Source organism: Poecilia reticulata, chromosome 12 (assembly GCF_904066995.2).
Source record: "Poecilia reticulata chromosome 12, P_reticulata-male-v2, whole genome shotgun sequence".
Classification (NCBI taxonomy): Eukaryota; Metazoa; Chordata; class Actinopteri; order Cyprinodontiformes; family Poeciliidae; genus Poecilia; species Poecilia reticulata.
In genome coordinates this window covers 17,455,416-17,463,108 of record NC_088841.1, presented here as the reverse complement: position 1 = coordinate 17,463,108, position 7,693 = coordinate 17,455,416, and the positions used below count along the sequence as shown (strand labels likewise).

The 7,693-nt window shown below is 47.0% G+C and overlaps 1 long non-coding RNA gene across 1 annotated transcript; it reads left to right on the top strand.

Annotated features, from left to right (window-relative positions):
* The first annotated feature begins 6,294 nt into the window (after positions 1 to 6,294).
* Positions 6,295 to 6,734, top strand: LOC145554083 (uncharacterized). Its single transcript, XR_014090114.1, has 2 exons — positions 6,295 to 6,587; positions 6,663 to 6,734. It is a non-coding gene; the product is annotated as an uncharacterized LOC145554083 (long non-coding RNA).
* The last annotated feature ends 959 nt before the right edge of the window (positions 6,735 to 7,693 follow it).

Below are 7,693 nucleotides of genomic sequence, written 5' to 3'. Positions count from 1 at the left end.
TAATTTGATTGAATGTTATCTGTTATGGCAGCCTGCACAGTGATGAAGCTGTTGCCTTGCAGCAAGAAAGTCCTGGGTTTAAATCCCAGCTAATGTCTTTGTGTGAAGTCTTTATGATCTTTATGTTCTCAGTGGTTTAACCCCCAACCCAACATGCATGTTTTCTTATTTGGTCACTCTAGAATTAGGCGTGAGTTCGTGCATCCCTGGTTTCCAGTTCCCCTTAAACATTGACTGCTGGCAAGAGGTGACAAAGCACCTGCACTTCTGTGAAGATTGTTAAATATTTGTAGCTTAATGAACCCGAGTTGTAACAATTAATGGCATCATCAACTATAAGAATCTATGTTAGGTCACATTTTACTAATGTTTGATAAGATTCTAATGAGACGCGAGTCATTTTAAGATCCATGAACAACACATTATTTATTGTTTGAAAAATAAGAAAATCTTGAAATGATGACGAATTGTAGGTTTAAACTCTAAAACATGTTTACTTGATGTGAGCAGCCAAGTATGAAAAATCTATGTAGATTGGTCTGAGTATGTAATTAAGTTTTCTAGACTGCAGGGGGCGCCAAAGACAGTAGAAAAGTCATTCTACTGTTTTAGAACAATTGACACCAACTGTTCTATGGAGTCGTGGCCATATGCATTAAATAAGATCTGAAACACATATTCAACGTTTTCTGCCCCTCAAATAGTAGATCCAGTGTGAATTTTCTTTATAAAATTTATTGCAGATCTGTGCTTTATTTTTTGTTTACTATTGTTAAATCATTAAATAATGAAATAATAAAATCCTACAGAGCTTTGTAACTGGAAATGGATCAACATTATAATTAGGTAATATCTGATCAATTATTTAGCCACTTACAAGTTTAGCTCTTCATATTGAATATTATTGTTTGATTTGTCAAAAAGAATTACTCTGACTCCATGTCTGGTTTTATTTCATACAAATACGTTCTTGTATATTAAAGTGTATTAAACTATTGAAAGATGCAGGCTTGAAGCAGACTTACTATTTTTGAAGATTTTGCACGAAGCCAAGAAAAAACAAGGGATATATAGCTATAGATTACTGCAACACATACATTTTATAAAAAACTATGTCAAACTGTTATGATTCATGTCCTGTCCATGCTGTGTTAAGCACTCATTCAGTTCACCTGCCACGCCTGATTGCTTACCTGTTCCACCTGGGCCTTGCCCTACTTAAACACCCCTCAGCCTCTGCTTCCCTGCCAGATTATCGACAGCCACGAGCCAGTAGAGATCCAGCGTTTCCTGCCAAGCCTTCTGTGTTTCTTCGACCCCTCCTTCTGACCACGGATTTACCCCTCCTGCCAAGCCCTTCACGGATCCCTTCTATTCTGGATTTCTGGACCCTGACCCAAGCTCTGCCTCACGACCACCGATTACTGCCTGCCCCTCTAAGCTAAGTCTGCTCTCTGTCCTCCTGTGTATGACCTCTGCCTGTTTTTCGACAAAGTCTCTGGGTGCTGCATCTCGGATCTCCCCGTGGAGATCTTCCTTGCCTCCACAGAAGCCTGTTCCTCTGGTTTCCTGCATCTCCCTGTCATCAGACCCTCTGTTCCTCTGCTCCACCCGTCCACTGCTCTACAGGTCAGTTAAGCTGAACATTTCTAAGCTACCCCTCCTTTGTCCGTGCTTCACCAGTCTTCTCCCCTCTCTCCTCAGTGCTGTGTTTGATGACCTCTCCCTTAGCTGAAACCAGTATCTGAAAAAATAAACTTTGTTTTCCTTTTTATACTCCTGTGTGTGGTTGAATTTCCGGGTCCCCTCTGAGTACCCTTACAGTATAATCTGGCCACTATGGACCCGTCACCCACACAGGAGTGGCGTTCCAGTGTTGAAGGCGCTATTAACCGCCTGGAAGCTAACATGCAAGAAATGATGTCTATGCTTGATGAGATATCCTCCTCTCCTCCCCCAAAGAGCACTTCTCCTAGCCCCAAGGCTTCTAAGTCTGGCTACCAGGTCTCGCCCATTTATGAGCCCCGTCTGTCGCCTCCGGAGGTTTTCAAGGGTGAGCAGAGTCAATGTCGTCCTTTCATTACTCAATGTGAGATTGTCTTTGAACTGCAACCATCATCTTTCCCAACTGAACGTGCTAAAGTAGCCTATGCTATTTCTCTCCTCTCGGGGAAGGCCAAGTTATGGGGTACTGCTGAGTGGCAGAAGGACTCCCTCATTTGTTATCAGTTCAAGGACTTTTCTAAGGAGCTAATCAGAGTCTTCGATCCTGTTCTGCCTGAGAGGGAGGCTGCACGTGGTTTGCTCAAACTCAAACAAGGCAGGAGGCGAGTCACAGAGTACATAATTGACTTTCATGCTCTTTCTTCAGGAAGTGACTGGAACGATGAGGCACTATGTGACGCTTTCTACCAGGGTCTCAGTGAGGAGGTAAAGGATGAACTGTCTACACGGGATGCTCCCAAGGATTTGGAGGAACTGGAGACTCTGGCCGCAAGGATCGACATGAGGCTTCATGAGAGAAGGTTGGAGAGGGGTTCTTTCAGTCGTACTTACCAAGTTGAACGTGTTCCCAGGCCACAGCAATCGGTCTCATCCCCACCTTTGAGCTCATCTCCCACCTCTCCGGCGGAGGAGCCTATGCAGATAGGTCGATCACGCTTATCCCCACAAGAGAGAGAGCGGAGACTTAAGAGAGGCCTTTGTTTCTATTGTGGTGGAGAGGGTCACCTACTTCGTCTGTGTCCAGCAAAAGGCCAGGCTCAGTAGGAGGTAAGAGGCTCCTGCTGAGTCAAAAGAGATTTAAATCCTCTCCTTTCTCTGTTCAGGCCTTTCTCCAAACTGACTGCCTTACCAAACACCTATCTGTCTTTATTGATTCAGGAGCAGACACTGAGTTCATGGACCGTGGCCTTGCCGAATCTCTTGGTATCCAACTCCTACCCACCTCTAAGCATCTTGAAGTTTTGGCTATTGACGGCCATGTACTTCACCAGGTCACCCACGAAACGGGCCCCATTAAGTTTAGTATTTCCGGGAATCACCATGAAGTCATTTCCTTCCTGATAATAAATTCCCCTGGTCTCCCTGTCATTTTGGGGGCCACTTGGTTGAGAAAACACAACCCCCACATTGACTGGGTTAGGGGCGAGGTGTTGGGCTGGTCACCATCTTGCCATTCCACCTGCCTCTTAGCGGCTTCGGTCCCATGTACTGTCCCTATCTCAGGACAGGAGACCTATCCAAAGTACCTGCTGTTTACCATGACCTTAGGGAGGTCTTTAACAAGCATCGAGCCACTGCCCTTCCACCCCATCGGCCCTATGATTGTGCTATTGATTTGCTCCCTGGTACCTTTCCTCCCAGAGGTCGTCTTTTCCCCCTCTCTGGCCCAGAGGATAAGGCCATGAGGGATTATGTCAGTGACTCACTCAAGGCAGGCATCATCCGTCCTTCTTCCCCAGCTGGTGCAGGATTCTTCTTTGTGTGCAAAAAGGATGGTTCCTTAAGACCCTGTATTGACTACAGAGGATTGAATGACATCACAGTCAAAAACCGTTACCCACTTCCTCTAATGAACACTGCCTTCGATCTGATCCAGGGATCCACTGTTTTTACTAAGTTAGATCTTAGAAATGCCTACCATCTGGTCCGGATAAAAGAGGGGATGAGTGGAAGACAGCCTTTAACACCCCAACCGGTCATTATGAATACCTAGTAATGCCCTTTGGCCTGTCCAATGCTCCTGCTGTGTTCCAGGCACTTGTCAATGATGTCCTCAGGGACATGGTTGGTCGTTTTGTATATGTCTATCTGGATGACATTTTGATTTTTTCTAAGGATCTCACAGCCCATCAAGCTCATGTCCGTTCTGTCATTCTCCGCTTGCTGCAGAATAACCTGTTTGTCAAGGCAGAAAAGTGTGAGTTCCACAAACAGTCAACTTCATTCTTGGGTTTCGTCATCTCTCCTAACAGGATTTCCATGGACCCCAGCAAGACGGATGCCATCAAGAATTGGCCCCACCCACAAGACCGCAAGCAACTTCAAAGATTTCTGGGGTTTGCAAACTTTTATCGCCGGTTCATCCGCAATTTCAGCTCTGTAGCCTCTCCACTTCATGCACTTACCTCATCCAAGTGCAAGTTTGTTTGGGATAAGGCTGCTGCTGAGTCATTCGAGCACCTTAAGAGGGCTTTCACCTCAGCTCCTGTCCTCCGCACACCGGACCCGTCCCGCCAATTCATTGTTGAAGTGGATGCTTCTGCCTCCGGGGTGGGAGCCATACTCAGTCAGAGGTGCACTGATGGCAAGACTCACCCATGTGCCTTCTTTTCCAGAAAACTGTCTTCTGCAGAGACCAACTATGATGTTGGTGACCGTGAACTACTGGCAGTTAAACTGGCACTTGAGGAGTGGAGGCACTGGCTTGAGGGAGCTAAGGAACCTTTCATGGTTTGGACTGATCACAAAAATCTGCAGTACCTCAAGTCAGCAAGGAGACTCAACCCCAGGCAAGCCAGGTGGGCCTTGTACTTCTGTCGCTTTAATTTTTCACTGTCTTACAGACCGGGGAGTAAGAACGCTAAACCAGACGCACTCTCCAGGCTTCATGAGACTATGGAGGAGGGTCAAGAGGTAAAGCAGGTGGACTATGTGCTCCCCACGTCTGTGCATCTAGCAGTTTCCAAGCTAGAGCTGGAGCAGAAATAAGAGAAGCCCATCATCTAAGCCCCATCCCTGAGAACTGTCCTAAAGATCGACTCTTTGTTCCAGAGCAGCTAATACCTGAGGTACTGTCATTTTGTCATGAGTCTAGACTTTTCTGTCATCCAGGAGTCACTAAGACCCTATCTGTGATCAGGAGTTGTTTCTGGTGGGAAAGTATGCTACAAGATGTTACTGAGTTCATCAAGGCTTGCAGAGTTTGCTGTCAGGCTAAACCATCCCGTCGGCCACCCTCTGGGCTTCTGCGACCCCTCCCTGTTCCACACCGCCCATGGTCCCACATATCCATGGATTTTGTGACTGGTCTACCCTCTTCCAATAACCACTCTGTCCTTCTCACAGTCGTTGATCGCTTCTCCAAGATGTCCCACCTGATTCCTCTTCGCAAACTGCCTTCCTCCAAGGAGCTGGGAGGGATTCTGGCCCGTGAGGTGTTTCGCCTGCATGGGCTGCCCTCTGACATTGTTTCTGACAGGGGACCCCAGTTTGTCTCTAGATTCTGGAAGGAATTCTGTGGTCTCCTAGGTATCACAGTGAGTCTCTCATCAGGGTTCCACCCTCAGACTGACGGACAAATGGAGAGGATCAACCAAGAAGTGGAGACCAAGCTTCGGATGCTATGTGAACATGATCCCTCCTCTTGGTCACAGAACCTACCATGGGTGGAGTATGCACTCAACTCTCTCCCTTCTACTTCTACAGGGCTGTCCCCCTTTTACACGGTTTACGGTTACCAACCTCCTGTGTTGTCTCTTCAAGAAAAGCCCACTAGAGTCCCATCTGCCCATGCCTCAGCCTTGAAGTGCCAGCAGGTATGGCGGCAGGCCCGCAGGGCTCTCCTGAAAACCTCCGCTTTATGTTGCAGATTTGCCAATCGTCGCAGAACCCCAGCACCCACCTACCTCACAGGACAAAGAGTCTGGCTATCCACCAAGGACCTCCCCTTGCGGATTGAAAACCGCAAGCTAGCCCCTCGTTTCATAGGACCCTTCCCGATTTCCAAAGTGATCAACCCAGTGGCTGTTCGGCTCCGCCTCCCCAGGACTCTCAGGGTTTGTCCCACCTTTCATGTGTCCCGTGTCAAACCTGTCTTCACTTCACAGTTGGTACCCTCCTCCAGACCCCCTCCTCCCGCCCGGATGATTGATGGGGGCCCCGCTCACACTGTACGTCGTCTCCTTCGGTCCAGACGTTGGGGCCGGTCCATCCATTACTTGGTGGACTGGGAGGGATACGGGCCTGAGGAGCGCTCCTGGGTGCCGGCCCGGCATGTTTTGGACAAGTCCCTTATCAGGGAGTTTCATCGGTCCAACCCTGACCAGCCTGGTGGTCCTTCTGGAGCCGGACCTTGAGGAGGGGGTACTGTTATGATTCATGTCCTGTCCATGCTGTGTTAAGCACTCATTCAGTTCACCTGCCACGCCTGATTGCTTACCTGTTCCACCTGGGCCTTGCCCTACTTAAACACCCCTCAGCCTCTGCTTCCCTGCCAGATTATCGACAGCCACGAGCCAGTAGAGATCCAGCGTTTCCTGCCAAGCCTTCTGTGTTTCTTCTGACCACGGATTTACCCCTCCTGCCAAGCCCTTCACGGATCCCTTCTATTCTGGATTTCTGGACCCTGACCCAAGCTCTGCCTCACGACCACCGATTACTGCCTGCCCCTCTAAGCTAAGTCTGCTCTCTGTCCTCCTGTGTATGACCTCTGCCTGTTTTTCGACAAAGTCTCTGGGTGCTGCATCTCGGATCTCCCCGTGGAGATCTTCCTTGCCTCCACAGAAGCCTGTTCCTCTGGTTTCCTGCATCTCCCTGTCATCAGACCCTCTGTTCCTCTGCTCCACCCGTCCACTGCTCTACAGGTCAGTTAAGCTGAACATTTCTAAGCTACCCCTCCTTTGTCCGTGCTTCACCAGTCTTCTCCCCTCTCTCCTCAGTGCTGTGTTTGATGACCTCTCCCTTAGCTGAAACCAGTATCTGAAAAAATAAACTTTGTTTTCCTTTTTATACTCCTGTGTGTGGTTGAATTTCCGGGTCCCCTCTGAGTACCCTTACACAAACATAAAGACCAGAATTTACACAAATTATCTTCATGCTAAATGTTTTTTCAATTCTTTACCAAAATCTCCCTCCATCCACTACAGTAGTAACTGTGGCTTAAAGACGTTCTTATAGAGTGACAATGGCAATGTAAAGAGTATTATTTAGTCACTGTCATCTAAATGAAAAGAGAGCAAGCATTGACACATCTGATATGCTTAATTACCCAACAATCTGCTGTTGGTTTACTGCTGTTAGCTTCTACAGAGAAGTCAAAAGGCCATTCCAGTGTGTGTGTGTGTGTGTGTGTGTCCTGTGTCTCTAACTCCTTAATCAGTCTGGCAGTCCGGCAAGATTAAGAGGATCCATCTGCACCAGGCGCCGCACATGCAGCCCCGCTGTCCCACGGTGTTACAGCTTTTAACACTTTCAGTCGAAAGAGATTTTATCTTACACTGTCAGGATATCTCAAAGTAGATGAATTAAAGGTTCTCTGTGATACATGAACACATAAGATAAACAATTTATTTTTTTTTTTTTTAAAAAGCAAGTCGTGGTAAAACTTTATCATGGCACAAATCCATAAGGTTCTGAACTGACTAAAAGGGAAGGTTAGAAATGTTGAAACACCGTATTTACTTTTGTTGGTTACATGTTAAATTGACTTTACATTAAAACATTTCAGTTCTGTATTTTTTTGTCTTGGCTCCTGAACAAGTCTACCAGAGCAGCTGGGGATTAAACTCTTACTGGCACTTGAGCAGCATGGAGGGTTTCACTTTCCTGATCTTCTTGGCTTTGTGAAGTTGCAGTTCTTTGACATCTGACTGCACCCGCGTTAAGCTCCTTCTTCTTCTCTTTATATTCTATAAGTTCACAAACCAAATAGTTAATTTACCAATAGATGTTTACTAAAATACAATATCAC